The sequence below is a fragment of the Sinohyriopsis cumingii genome, chromosome 1 (assembly GCF_028554795.1).
Source record: "Sinohyriopsis cumingii isolate HCF-2022 chromosome 1, ASM2855479v2, whole genome shotgun sequence".
NCBI classification, from domain to species: Eukaryota; Metazoa; Mollusca; class Bivalvia; order Unionida; family Unionidae; genus Sinohyriopsis; species Sinohyriopsis cumingii.
The window spans coordinates 108890463-108906680 of record NC_142961.1 but is presented as its reverse complement, the minus strand read 5'-3'; the positions used below and the strand labels follow the sequence as shown (position 1 = coordinate 108906680).

The 16218-nt window shown below is 34.9% G+C and overlaps 1 protein-coding gene across 2 annotated transcripts in view; it reads left to right on the top strand.

Annotated features, from left to right (window-relative positions):
* LOC149807571 (serine/threonine-protein kinase Sgk3-like) overlaps positions 1-16218 on the top strand; it is a 232160-nt gene that overhangs the window by 106527 nt on the left and 109415 nt on the right. The window lies entirely within an intron of this gene.

Sequence of the window (16218 nt, the reverse complement as noted above, 5' to 3'; positions counted from 1 at the left end):
AGAGTTGAATGCCATTTTTCAGCACAAGATAGGTTATACATGGCGGCCAGTATAACTGGTGGAGGAAGTACCCTGGAAAACCCAGGGAAGAACCACTGACCCACGAGAAGCTATTGGCAAGCTTTCCCATGTACCCATGCTAGCTGAGCCTTGGACTCGAACCCATGCAGACAGAGGTGAGATGGCAGTGATCCAGAACAGTGAGCACTTTAGACCACTCGGCCACTCGGAGCCCGAATAGAGTTGGTATACCATTAGAAACTGATACTGGTAAATTTCTTTCAGACAGCCTGGTCTAGATTTAACCAACTTAATCTAGCAGTCCTATTATACAAAACTTAAGTCCAAGTCATTAAGGTGTTTTAATTAAGACCAGCCTTTAACTTAAGATGTGGTCCTGAAATTGACCCCTGGGCATACGCATATCAGCTGGCATGTAATTTGTCTGGAACATTGCTGTCTTATTACAATATCTGATACTGATGAATAAAACAAATGTTTGCCTACAGGAAGACTACTAGGGGTGAAAAGATAATTAGTCAAGAAGTTAACATACAGGTCATTAGTAGTTTACTTTATTCTAGTCTGGTTTATCCAACTTCTGTCTAACAAACACATTCCTTTCTGAATATTAATGAAAAACATGTGGATCTTGCAGGTCGTAATGGATTCTTAAGTGATGACAGAAATGAGCATATTTCCTCAAAGTTATAATAAAGAAAAGTCTTCAGCAGTTCTGGAATTCATTTTAAATGCATCATATAAAATGTTTATGTCAGAACAGCTTAAGGTATATATGATATAAGCACAATTCCTGAAGCTCTCTTTTCAAGTGATTGTACCATTGCTTACATACATTTTCAGTCTAAGTATTTCAACAGGTACTTTTACAAACAATCTAAAAGTGGCAATACAAACTTTAATACACAAATGGATATGCATCCAATATGAAAAGTTATACAGACCAACATCAATTTTATCAACATGTTTGAAGGTATCAGAAAGACATGTTTTGAAACGAATCAGGAACTACCTGGAATCTTCCAGTTTACTGCATTCAGGGCTTTGCTTAAGAATTGTCTTGCCTCTTTACACTAACTGGAATGGTGGATTAATGATTAACTGCAGTAGATCAAAGGTACAGTGTTTCTTGACATTGTTACAGTGGTAGGTACAGTGTTTCTTGACATTGCAAAGGATTTTGATTACAAAATTATGCCTCCAAAAATATGAATTTATAAAGTTAACCAAACAAATTTAATTTGGTTCCAGTCCTATCTTAAAGGCAGGCAACTGAAGTTTCTTTTGCAAACAAACTTTCAGATAAAAATACTTAGAAAGTCAGGTGTTTCACAGGGATCAGTTCTTGGACCATTACTCTTTATGCTGTTCATTGCTGATTTGCCATATCACTCTAAGATATCCACTTTTTGACATAATCACAGTGACATGGCATTATATAACACCAGATTAACTGGTTGAGAGCATAGAACTATATTAAATAAGGGCTTGTTTAATGTAAGCAAATGGTGTGAGCACAATGGTATGAAAATAGATGTTTGAAGATAAATGCAGTCAAGTCAAAACCAATGATAACAAGATGACAAGCCAAATTTAAAGTCAAGAATTAAACTTCCAAGTAATACATGAAGGAATAAATATGGAACAGTGTGAAAATAAACAAAAAATAAACAGAAAAACTACTTTACATTATGATTGTGGATATCTTGGACTGGAAAATAGAAGTTAATCAAGTCATAAAATGAGTAAACTCACTGCTGCATCTCTTAAACAGAATCAGATCTGGTTTCCCTCAAGAACAAAAGATATTTTGACATGCCTATATCATACCATAGCTAGAATATTCCTCTTCAGTTTTGGGGCAGTAGTGATTCAAAAATCAAGATAGACAACTGTAGCAAGGGTTATTCTTGATGCTGATGTAGTTACGCCATCAATATATCTATTATTACTCTTGGGTGACTTCCATATCTGCAGATAATTCAACTTAAAAACAAACAAATAAAAAAGACTCCAGATCAATACATATGTATGATTTTATGTAATTCATAATGTAATTCATTTTGTCTTATATGTAACTTATGTAATTCATGATGTAATTTATGTAATTCTTGATGTCTTATATGTAATGTATGTAATTAATGATGTAATTTATGTAATTCATTATGTCTTATATGTAATTTATGTAATTCATGATGTAATTTATGTCACTCATGATGTCTTACATGTAATTTATGTAATTCATGATGTAATTTATGTCATTCATGATGTCTTATATGTAATTTATGTAATTCATGATGTAATTTGTCATTCATGATGTCTTATATGTAATTTATGTAATTCATGATGTAATTTATGTCATTCATGATGTCTTATATGGGTTCTCTATTAGAGCTGAAACAAAATCTCACATATTTCTGTATTCAAATATTCATTGGATATATTCAGATAGGATTCAAATAATTATCAGTGTTAATAAAGACATAAAATCCATCCTTTCTTTCTATCTCTGACTTGGTATTTATTGACACCCCCAACTCACCGCCAAGCCATATTGAAAACTCTTAAGTCATCTAAATCTAATACAGGACTTTGTAGGGATCCTTAATAAGATTTTTTGAGGATTCAAACAGAAATCCTCAAAAAAGTTACTAAAGGGCAGAAACTTGGAAGTTTATCTTGAAACATGGACATGTGGCCAATTTAACTTAGTTAATGGATATGTTGATCTCTGGCATTTATGTATGTGTGTGATTTGGATTTTTAACAGCGTTATCAATTGTTCAGTCATATAATTAATTTGCTACAATGTCAGCAGTGTGGCAGTTTATTCTGATATCTAGCACTGGGGCATGATGCTGCAGACATGTAGTATCATGTCCCACCCATTTACATTATCCTGACACCAGGCTGAGCAGTCCTAACACTAAAAACCTCTTAATGCTGAGTGCCAAGTGAGGCAGCTGTTAGTACCATCTTTATATGTCTTTGGTAAGACTCAGCTGGGGTTCGAACCTGCAACCTCCTGCATCCAAGGTGGACACTCTAATCACTTAGGCCACTGGAGTGGTCCTCTGGAATTTAAAATATTACTGGTAGTATATACTGGATATATCTGATCTGACTAAAATTTGGACCAAGTTTTAAATGCACAATATCAGACATTGGGATTGTATGTTAAGCCATAAGAAATTAGAATTGATGACTTGACAAATAATTGTTTTAACTGTAAACCCATACAAGGATATTGACCTCATTTTACATGTAGGTGTATACATGTACACTGCAACAGGAGTGAAGAACCTTGTGGTTTCAGTAAGCTGTGTAATGTGACCTCTGTCAGTGTCAGGTAACTGGTAACTATGTGCATGTATTTGACAGTAAGATGAGTCTAACTGCAAACTGCTCTGACCCAGATCTGCTGTTGCATAATGTGCCGGGCAGTTTGTTTGGAGCAATCAGTCAAACAAACAACAAAGACTGTGATCTGCAGGGGCATTATGGTATGGCAGATCAGGATCTTTGTTGTTTGCAGTTTGTATTGTCTTATATGTGAGTATATATGGTAGTTCCTTGCCTCAGAAAGCTTCGGAGTAGACTATTCAGTTTGATGGGTAAAGAGGGTTTCCAAAAAAAATGTCAGATCATTTGAAAGTGGCATTGAAAAGAAAACGTGAAATAATTCTTGCACAAATGAAAATTTTTGCCAATAAATACAGCTTGATAATAATGCACAGTAAAAATCAGATTGCCAGATTTTATTGTGAGTGCAAACTCTTGACCCCAAGAACTTAAATGGTTTTGTTCCAAAATCTTTTCAGTCTGTCTGGCCTATGTTCATCTTAATAATATATGTCTGACATCTGCATTGCTAACAGGTAGGAAAATAAAGAAAAGGATGTGTCAGATTTTAGACATATTGGTAATTCCATATCTGTGTAATAACTTTAAAACTTTAATAAAGTTCGTATGTGGAAATATATCAGAGTTTTTGAAATGGTTGGTAGTGGCTTGGTGTGGAATGGTGGTAATGGTTTTGGGATTTAAGACAATTGCGTTTGACAGAACAGATGCCCACCAACAGTCAAAGATTTTTCAAAGTTCCGGTTGATTGATTCGCAAAGGTTTTGTTTACATATGACCCTTATTCTATACCATATTCTTCATCAAGTTGCCATTTTGAATATTGTCCAGTAAGGATATAATGAATACTGGGAGAAATCATGATTTTGTGAGCATCTGACTATTTAGAATTTTGACATTATAATTGTGAATCAGTGTTTTGAATTTCAAGTGATTTAGGAGGTTTTAAGTTGTTCCCTAGTAAAATAATTCAAACATTGCAGTTTAATTTTCACCTTGTTTGTTTCTTTGCAAAATGTAGCCAGCCTTGCATAGTAAACAAATTTAATATTTTGCCATAAAGTCTTCTGATTTAAATGTTCATATGTTTGTTTCAGATCTGTTCACTAATATTCTTTATGAATGTACATTCTTGTACTTGCCTGATAACCTTATCATTTCCTGCAGTCATTTCAAACACCATGTTTTTACATAAATTTTAACTGTGTAGCCAGTTAATTTTCCAACACTAACATGTTTTTGTAATATTGTTGCATTGGCTTAGCCATGTACTTTTAGTTTTGAGCAATCTGCTTCAAAATATGATGAAAAGCTGGTTCACCTGTCATGCCTTATGCAGGTTCTCTAATGTGGTCTAAGGCACTCACCTTTATCAATCACTGTCATCTCACCTCTGTTTGCATCATCATGGTTTGAGCCTTGGGCTTAGCCAATATGGTTATGTGAGAAACCTTGCCAGTAGCTTCTGGTGGGTTGATGGTTCTTCCAGGGATTTTCTCAGGTTCTTCCTCCACCAGATATACTGGCAGCTATGTATAGCCTATCATTTGCTGGACAATGGCATTAAACCCACAAAATCATAACATTAGATTATCTACTATACTTTATAACAAAATACTTTCATGTCATCTAATTTATTGTCTGCTGTTCTTTATGTGATTGCTTTATAATGTATTCATCATATTTCTTTGAAGTGTACATGTTTTTATAGTGGTAAATCAGTTGTTGAATAAGACTTTATTCTGTAAAGACACATTAATTGTAGAAGGCCATATGAGTACAATTTGTTCAAGTTTGAAGTCTCTATAATGAAGGGGGCCCTGAGTGGTCTAAAGTGCTTGCCTTTATCAATCGCTATTATCTCATATGTGTCCATGTGGGTTCAAGTCTCAGGCTAAACCAATATGGTTATGTGACAAAGCTTGCCAGTAACTTCATTTGGGTCAGTGGTTCTTGGGTTTTCTTGGAATCTTTCCTCCACCAGTTATACATGGCATATATGCTATCTTGAACTTAGAAATGGTGGTAAACCCCAAAAAACAACAAAAGCAAGTCAGTATTGTGTAACTAGTTACATGATGTTACATATACACACAGGTGTATCTGGACTGACATAATTGAGTAATCCCCACCTTTTCTTTCAGTTGACACCCACATAACCCTTAATATGTTTTTTCTGATTCTTGATGTGTAGCAGTCAGTTTCAGATTAATGAGGTTAGACTGTACCTTGATCCATATATTGCATGCATTCACATGCAGTGTATTCCCTCATTATTCCATCATTATTGTCTCAACCTGCAAAGCATAGGCAAGACATAGTTGTCACTTTCCTGATGATGTTTTAATTCTTTTTATGTTAGGATTTAACGTTAACCTTTGGCATTTAGGTCCATGTCTCTGACACTTCTGCATATACAGCCATAAAACTTGATCGATGTATACAATAGATACTCGTTACGGAGGATGCAGATAATCACAGACAAATGAAGCTCAGGCTACAGTGATTTCTTTGTGTATTTTAAATGTGCTTCAACAGAACCAGTGAAACATGATTCTGCAGAATTCTTGTGAAATGGTTGTTGTTGTGAGTTTAGTGCCATTTTTCAGCACACAGTAGGCTATACATGGCAGCCAATGTAAAATGTGTAGGAAGAACCTGGCGAATTCCTAGCAAGAACCACTGATCTGCAGGAAACTTGCGGCTGGCAAGCTTTCTCTAATACCCACACTGATCATGCCTGAGACTTGAACTTATGTGGACAGAGGTGAAATGGCAGTAATTTGTAAAAGTGAGTGCTTTAGACCACTCAGCTAACTGAGGTTCCCTCATGAAATGGACCTTACTACCAAACAGATTGGATCCGATGGTAATATTATAAATTGCAATTTTTTAACAGCATTGATTATGAGGTTTGTTTAATTTAGCGCTGTGCAAAGATATTATTTCTGTGATGGTTAAGCTGTCTGTATCAAAGTGATGTGTGCTTTTGTACAGTGCATTGCATGATTTAAAATCAGTGAAGTGAAGTGTTGTTACATGTAATTTATTGCAACACAAGGGATTGTCATATAACAAATAATAATGAACTGCTGCTGACAGTGATAGATTGTACAAACAAATTGAGACCATCCATCAATGGCAGTATTTCATACAAATATCCACAGGTCTGTTACTTATGACACTTACAAATGGTGGCTTATTCATTACTGATACTAAATCATATTTTCTGTACTATATTCTGGTCATCACAAAATTTTAGCATGACTACAGTTGTCCGAAAAGGTGTTATTTTAGCTAAATTTGCTTAATCTTTATAAACACAACATCAATATTTTGGGATTTTCAGCATCCATGTCAAGGATTTTTACTGTTATTGTATTCAAATTATTTGATTAAGAAATGTTTTTCAAGGTACCAAGTTCTGTTGTTTGAGTGGCAGGTCAATCTTTATTTCATCTACACATGTCGCTGGGAGACTAAGCAGCATTTTCCAGTAATGGTATAGTATAAATTTGATTGGCAGTTGGTTTTAATCCTAATTTGATTGTATATACTGTATTGTCAGACAAACAATTTATGGTAAATTTGATTGATGGTGGTCTCTTACCTTAGTTGATCATATAATTTATTTCTTATTATTTGGCTAGCTGAAAAACTAACAATGTATATGACTTAATGAATTAGGATATTTTTTTTACAAAGCTCATTCTGCAAAAGGAAGATGAACAAGCCTATATATTTACTTATAAGTAATCAGATGACTGGAGATGGAAACCATCAGAAACATCAACACTTGCAACAGAAATACTTGCTGTCCCCTCATTCCACAATACTCACCCCCCCTTCCCAATAGATGCATTCAGGATTTGAAAACTTTACTATCATCTATATATATATCCTCCTCAACTGACTATGGAAAAGATATCTTGAAATTGATACATGTATTGGTAATACAGTATTGTATAGGTTAATACATAATGTATAGGTTAATACATGCTGTAAACAGTATTGTATAGGTTAGTACATGCTGTATACGGTATTGTATGGATTAATACATGCTGTATACAGTATTGTATAGGTTAATACATGCTGTATACAGTACTATATAGGTTAGTACATGTTCTATACAATATTGTATAGGTTAATACATGCTGTATACAGTACTGTATGGGTTAATACATGTTGTATACAGTATTGTACAGGTTAATACATGCTGTATACAGTACTATATAGGTTAGTACATGCTGTATACAGTATTGTATGGGTTAATACATATTGTATAGGTTAGTAATGCTCTATACAGTATTGTATAGGTTAATACATGCTGTATACAGTACTATATAGGTTAGTACATGCTCTATACAATATTGTATAGGTTAATACATGCTGTATACAGTACTATATGGTAGTACATGCTGTATACAGTACTGTCTAGTTTAGTACATATTGTATACAGTACTGTATATTTTAATACATATTGTATACAGTACTGTATATTTTAATAAATATTGTATACAGTACTGTATTGTTTAATACATATTGTATACAGTATGGTATAGGTTAATACATAATGTATACAATACTGTACAGGTTAATACATAATGTATACAATACTGTACAGGTTAATAGATAATGTATACAGTACTGTACAAGTTATACATGTTGTATACAGTACTGTATAGGTTAATACATGCTATATACAGTACTGTATAGGTTAATACATAATGTATACAGTACTGTACAAGTTACACATGCTGTATACAGTACTGTACAAGTTATACATGCTGTATACAGTACTGTACAAGTTATACATGCTGTATACAGTACTGTATAGGTTAATGCATACCAACAAATGCATGTTGAAGCTTCATGAGTGGGAAGCATTTAAAAATATTCACATCTACAAGAACCTCTTTGAAGAGTTGCTTGTACCTAGCTCAGTGAGTAAGACCCCGAGTAAATCAAGAAATTAGTATTACTATCATTATTATTCACAGAGTTTACTAAGATGTTCAAAATTTTATATTAAACAGGGTTCCAAGTTGCGAGTAAAGTACTCCAAATTTCTACAAAATGTTCTAATTGGCAAGTAAATTTTGCAGAACAGTCACTGGCTGGTGACAAAAGCAACAACACAACACCCCTGCTAAAACCCCCAAGGCTGAGCTCATTAATATTGATCACAGAAGCTCATATCATTGCTAACAATTTACCTGTCAGTCATACATATATGCCAACTATTACACTTTTTGCATAACCAGTATGCTTTTCTTCACCTAATTACATTTTATGCTCACCTGTATATGCACTAGGCTTTTCCAGTTCATTAAAAATAAAAATAAAAATAAAGCAATGCCAAGTTATGTTTGTCATTTTTATTATCATGATTCATCTCTTTAATTCAACTTATCATATAAATTTGAGAATATTCCAAAATGAAAGACTGCTGCATGAGAATAGCATGAGAGTTAATTTGTCCATCCTAGATCTACAGGAACTTTTCTTATTTTATATTTATATCAATTGTATATGACCCATTTCCAAAAAAACATATGGGTTTCTTTAATTTGAAACTTTGATTCATAGGTTTATTATAATGGGAAGTTAGTTAGCAGACCAGTCTGTACTTTTTAAAGGAAATGGCACCAGATGTTAAGTGAAATGGATTTTTATGTCTTGACATGAGGATGAAAATTCTTAGAACAGATGGGTCTTTTTAAACTTCAAAACATACTCGATCACATAATGGACAAATCAACACTGCTTTACAAATTTTAAAAGAAGAATAAGAGGTTGAGGATATTGTCATTGCAGAACTTGTGGACTTCTTGATCATTTTGCTCAAGTTTGACATGTAAACTATTTATTAAAGTATGTGTTGAATATAAATAATTTATCAGTATGTGTTGTGTTTGTATTCTGGTTCTAATCTACACTGATTTTGTCCATATTTGCCAAGTATTTTTACCAGTGCCAGAGGCAGGTTAGTAGCAAAAATAAAAAATGTACATTTTTCATACAGTGTACTGTGATTATGGTATATGATATATAGATTAAACCTTTTAGCTCAGATTATGTAAATTAACAAAAATTATGCTTATACCACTCTCTGATAAAACTGTTGCTCCATGTATTGGAATATTTTCTTGTGATATTTTTTACTATGGTCTCATCTGTCCAGTTATAACGTATTTTGATGGAGCTCCTTCTTGGTGAATTGCTGGATATATATGCCACTTAATCTTCATTGTATCTGCACTTTATTTGGATATATGGGCCTACATGGTAATCAGTCCTGTTTTTATCTGTGCCCCAGCTTCTGTGCATCAGTGCCTAAATACTGTACATCAGCAGTGTGTCTTGCCTAATCCAGTTTTCCTTACTAGCATGCCTTGCATTTTGTCTACACCAATCAAACTCACAGGTTTGAAGAGAATGCTCCACCCACTAATTATCATAGCAATTGTTTTGGGTGTGATTGTTTGGATGCTGGGGGGGGGTATCCTTGCACAAAATTCATTATAGATGCAATCAGAGAGAACTTTAAATATGTAGTGAAAATTTCATGAAAATTGGATGGGAGAAGTTGAAATTTGTGCATAATATATAGTACAGCTTGTAAAGATGACCAACTGCTTGACTAACCACAAGTGTAGTGGGGTGGGGGAATGTTAGGTAAACACCAACACCAGGCTGTGTTATTATATTGGTCAGCAGGCATTGAAATTTCTGATTTGTGCTAGTTGATTGAGAGTCAAAATGCTATTTGAAGAGATCAGTTGAGAGATGGGTGATCATGTTGCTACAGTACATGATCCATCCCTATGAGGCTTTATTATATTACTGCAGTACCTGATCCATCCCTATAAGGCCTTGATCATATTGTTATAGGACATGATCCATCCCTATAAGGACTTATTATATTACTGCAGCACCTGATCCATCCCTATAAGGCCCTGATCATATTGCTACATGACCTGATCCATCCCTATAAGGCTCTTATCATATTGCTGCAGTGCCTGATCCATCCCTATAAGGCCTTGATCATATTGTTATAGGACATGATCCATCTCTATAAGGACTTATTATATTACTGCAGCACCTGATCCATCCCTATAAGGCCCTGATCATATTGCTACATGACCTGATCCATCCCTATAAGGCCCTTATCATATTGCTGCAGTACATGATCCATCCCTATAAGGCCTTATCATAGTTCAGCAGTACCTGATACATCTCTATAAGGCCCTTATTTTGCTACAGGACCTGATCCATCCCTATAAGGCCCTTATCATATTGTTATAGGACCTGATCCATTCCTATAAGGCCTGATCATATTGCTACAGTACCTGATCCATCCCCATAAAACCCTTATCATGCTACGGTGTCTGATTGATTCCTATTAGGCCCTTAATTATAACAAAGTTCCTTTTATCAGGCAGGTATGGTCATGGATACCATTTCATTAAGTGACAGTAAAATTATATGTGCCACATACTTTATTATAAGGTGGTTGCACTATATGGTAGTACATGTATATGCTAGGACACCCAATATTGGATGGAGTTATAATGAAGGAGTTCATGGACAGGACAATAATGAGGGCAGGGCTGGCCTTAGCAAACAAGGGGTCCAATTTGGAACATTTTGGCAGGCCTTCCTGGATTTATGCCAGTGGTCCCTTGTGAGCACAACATTTTGAAATAAACTAAAAAATTTCTTCCATTGCTTTAAAATTGACTTTCTACAGATATATTTTTAAAATTACTAACGCATGGTGCCTCTGTGAGCATGGGGCCTGATTGGGCCAAATCAGTCCAATTGGCCGGCCCTGAATGAAGGTGTACTACTGTATGATTTTTTATGAGGATGAGAAGGTGACAATGAAACTCTTGGATCCTAGACACAGTCCAGTGTGGTGGTGGTGGGGATGGAACCAAATATATATATTAAACAGAATATTTTTTTAATGCTTTCTTCTGTTTCTTCTGTCTTTATTCTTGTAGAATCTATTAATGAGGGCACTATTAACAATGACTGTTTTGATAGCTAAATGATGGACATTGTTCAGTAATATCAAGTACCATAAATGGTACAATTTTTGCAGCCATATATATATATATATATATATATATATATATATATATATATATATATATATATATATATATATATATATATATATATATATATATATATATATATTTTATATATATGGTATGTGGATCAAAATAAGTATTCAAAATTTTAAGACACTTTACAGTTAGTAAACTCGAAACTCTGAGTTAACCAGTTAATTATTGATGTGAATATCTATTGTGATGATTATGTTTAAGAACTGTAGTAAATAAATCATTAGTACGAGGAGTTTGATTTGTGAAGTCGATGATGGCAAGTTTAGTTCCTGGAAACAAATTGTTTACCTAGGTAATGGTTAAAGGACCCTGACAAAAAAGGAACTGCTCAGGAGAGGTGTGTTTTGAAAAGAGGTGATCAAGACAGGTTATTTTGGATAAATACAGGTATTATCTGTGAAACAGGTTTAATAGGAATTACATACTGTCAAATCACAAGCAAAAGCCAACTGCGTTCCTGTGTAGTGGTAGATGCAGCACAGGCATCATTTATAAAGATACTTAAGATATTTTCAGCTACATGTGTATGGCATGATAATGTGACTGAGTGTAACATCATGCTACATGTCTGTGGCATGATAATGTGACTGAGTGAGACATCATGCTACATGTCTGTGGCATGATAATGTGACTGAGTGAGACATCATGCTACATGTCTGTGACATGATAATGTGACTGAGTGGGACATCATGCTACATGTCTGTGGCATGATAATGTGACTGAGTGGGACATCATGCTACATGTCTGTGGCATCTTAATGTGACTGAGTGGGACATCATGCTACATGTCAGTGGCGTCTTAATGTGACTGAGTGGGACATCATGCTACATGTCTATGGCATGATAATGTGACTGAGTGAGACATCATGCTACATGTTTGTGGCATGATAATGTGACTGAGTGGGACATCATGATACATGTCTCTGGCATGATAATGTGACTGAGTGGGACATCATGCTACATGTCTGTGGCATGATGCCCCAATGCTAGACATCACTATAAACTGCCACACTGCAGGCATTGTAGTGATATGACTGTGAATATTTGTGAATGACTTGTACTTAGGATCATAAAGAAAAATATTTATTCTGGGATCAGTAAGTGGGGGTGGGGGTGATTGTTATAGTAAGCTTGATAAGAGTTTGTGTGTGTGATTTGGATTTTAAACATAGCTTTAACAATTTATAGTGATGTCTAGCAATGGGTCATCGTGCCACAGACATGTATCATTATGCCCCACTCAGTAACATTATCATACCACAGACATGTAGCATGATGTCCCACCCAGTCACATTATTCTGACATCAGGCTGACCAGTCTTAACACTAACCTCTTAATGCTGAGCACCTAGCGGTCAGCGAGCAGTGGAAGCTTGATAAGAAAATAGGTTTATAGTTTAGTTCAAGACTGCTTACCTTGACCAAAGGTCAAGCTAGGTCACTGAGACCTCTTGGACAATAATCTCCAGTTAATGACAGTACTTGTGCCTACAGAAACGACTATTAAACTCAAGATGGGTAAATAATGTGCACTTGACCAGTTATTGCCATTGTAAAAGCCTGTATATATTCCCGTATTTTAGTTCAAGTTGTGGCAATATGTGGGTATCATGTCCACACCTTGTCCCACGTTATTTAAGTCACAACAGGTTGCAGTTTATGGTGTCCAGGTGGTTATAGGTAAGGTGATATGGATGATTGACAAGTTAGGATGATTGACAAGTCCTTAAGATACAGTAAGATATTTCTCTTCTTAACTGTAGTATCAAGTCTGTTGTTAGCTTTACTCATTTGTCGCTGTTTACAAGTCACATAGTTTTCTGGTCTACTTAAATTATTGTTAGGCTAAATAAACTGAACCTGGTTTATGTCATCTGGTATGAAAAATGAGATAGATAAAAAAAATATATATATATATATTGTGAAGTGTTCTGTTAAAATTGCATTTTAATATCCATACACAATTTATCGTGTTAATCTTTAATGATTATTCAAAATAAACAGGTGATGGTCTCGTAATGGTTTATGTAATGGTCTACTTACTCAAAGATCTACAGTGCAGAATAGAAACATGGGTTGCACAAATCAAATGGTTTCTCCCTATCAACTTCTCAGCTCAACAGAATTTGACTACATTTTGACAGAAAGCATCCTGCTACATAGGGTGCAAGGGACAGTTTATATGCACAAACTTGATGTTACATACCCTTGCCTAATACATGCATCAAAATTCATAAACAAATAAAATACATGAGTGAGGTCAAAAAGGTCAATTTTTTGGGATAAGTATAATAAAGCCAAGCATAATAATATTATCCACTTGACCTGAAAAGTCAGTGGGAATTCATAGATTAAAATGTTGATTCACCCCACCCCCAAATTTGTACATGCATTTTTCATGTCTGAAGGTCATTTTTGAGAACATAAGATGCTCACAATGCAAACACAAGCCCTTTCCCTGGGTGATAATTTTGAAAAACAGTGTGTATTTCATACATTGATGCAAATTCAAAATACATGTAGTTGTCATCCAGGCAGTTTTTGAGATATTCTACTTGTCTTTAACCAACATGTCTACTGCCATAAGTAGTCCAGAACCCCCCAGAACAAAAATATCGCGTGATGTGTCTTACGTTGTAGGACTACTGCTATAAGTGGCTAGCTCAGTGCTTCCTAGCCAACTATTGGTATCTCACTGGCTACATACTCTGCAGTGACTACATGAGGTGAACATGCCTCACATCAGTTTCAAGAACAACACAAGCCGGAATGGACCAAATTCACAAATATATCCATATCTTTAATTATCACACAATAATAGCTCAAAAAGTCGCACCAGGTTAAAGCAGGACCAAGAGTGGCCAAGTCGTCTAATTGGACTCATCATTACAGATCACTCACACATCTCACCTCAGTGTCCCTTAACATTGAGTCTAGACTAGACAGGGTGGGTGGGTATGTGAGAAAGCTTGCTAGTAGCTTCCCTGTGGGTCAATAGTTTTTCCTGGGTTCTTCCTCCACCAGATATACTGGCCACCATGTATGCTTATTATGTGCTGAAGATAGCATTAAACCCCACAAAACCAAAGCAAAGTGATAGAAAGCATAATAGCAAGTGAGGCTTTCAGATTTGTATAATTTATTATGTCAATCCACCATCAGTTATGGCTCTTGTTTCTAAAAGTTGAAAAACCTTGCTCAACCTTTCTGGAAAAAACCCACTTAATAAAATTCATTGAAATTATACACAAAGCATCCTGCCATAGAAGAATTGCAAAGTCATAAGATTTATGTCTCTCTGCCATCAAATATAGGGACCTTGCATTGATGGCTTTCAATATTGGTCAAATTATGGTGATTTTCCATCAATTACAAATGAAGATACGAAAAATAGAAAAACATTTAAACTGTTGTTTTCTTACCATATTCAGTCAGCAGCATTGGAATAATTTTCAGTGGAAATCATCATCCTGACTGATTTTTTTCCTTTATGAAAGCAAGGGAAGTAACCTTCAAAAAAGACTATCTAAATTCAAAGGTTTGGAGTTTTGCATAATTATTCCCCTTGCAGAGAGAAGTTTAAGAAAACTATTTTTACAATTCAAGATGCATAAATTTCAATAAAATGAGTTATACAAAATTAGATATCCAGTTACAGAATTTATTTACATATTTAAGTATGTGTAAGAAGAAGATTTTGCTTTGATAAGTACATATTTGTAGTAAAAACCATGTCCAAGTCAAACAATTTGTAAAATTTGCTAAATAAGTGACATCATTCAGGATTCTTTATTATTTTGAAGTTTTATATGTTTGGTTACACAGAACTTGAGAGTTGCTTGTAATGCTGTATTAAAGTGCCTGCAACATTTTGTATATGTTATGATATGTAATGTGCATTATTTTAATGCATTCTGTATATTCAGTCCCATTACTCACAAATTATATCAAATATATATTTTGTATTTTGACTTTTAATATAAAACAAAATATACAAATCCAATAAGCTTTCCTATTGAAACACTTCAAAATGTAATTACAAAGAGCAAATAAATTCATGACTTAAAATAAAAACCCAGAGTAATTCAGTAGTCAATCCAGGTTGATCAGGTGTTGGGACTCGCTTACTTCACAGAATAACTGCTTGTAATACAAATAAGCCTATACTTGAAGGGGCCAACTATACAAATAAGCTTATACTTTAAGGGGACAGCTATACAAATAAACCTATACTTTTAGGGGCTAACTATACAAATAAGCCTATACTTTAAAAGGCCAGCTATACAAATAAACCTATACTTTAAAGGGCCAGCTATACAAATAAACCTATACTTTTAGGGGTCAGCTATACAAATAAACCTATACTTAAAGGGGGGGCCCCGAGTGGCCGAGTGGTCTAAAGCGCTCTTCGTTACGGATCACTGCCATCTCACCTCTGTCTGCGGCGGTTCGAGTCTAAGATTCAGCCAATGTGGGCATGTGAGAAAGCTTGCCAGTAGCTTCTCGTGGGTCGGTGGTTCTTTCCGGGGTTTTCCGGGTTCTTCCTCCACCATTAATACTGGCCGCCATGTATAGCCTATCGTGCTGAAAAATGGCGTTAAACCCCACAACAACAACAACAACTATACTTAAAGGGGCTTGAAGGGACCCAGTGGACAATGCTAGTTGAATAAATAACTGTCCTTATTACATGATCAC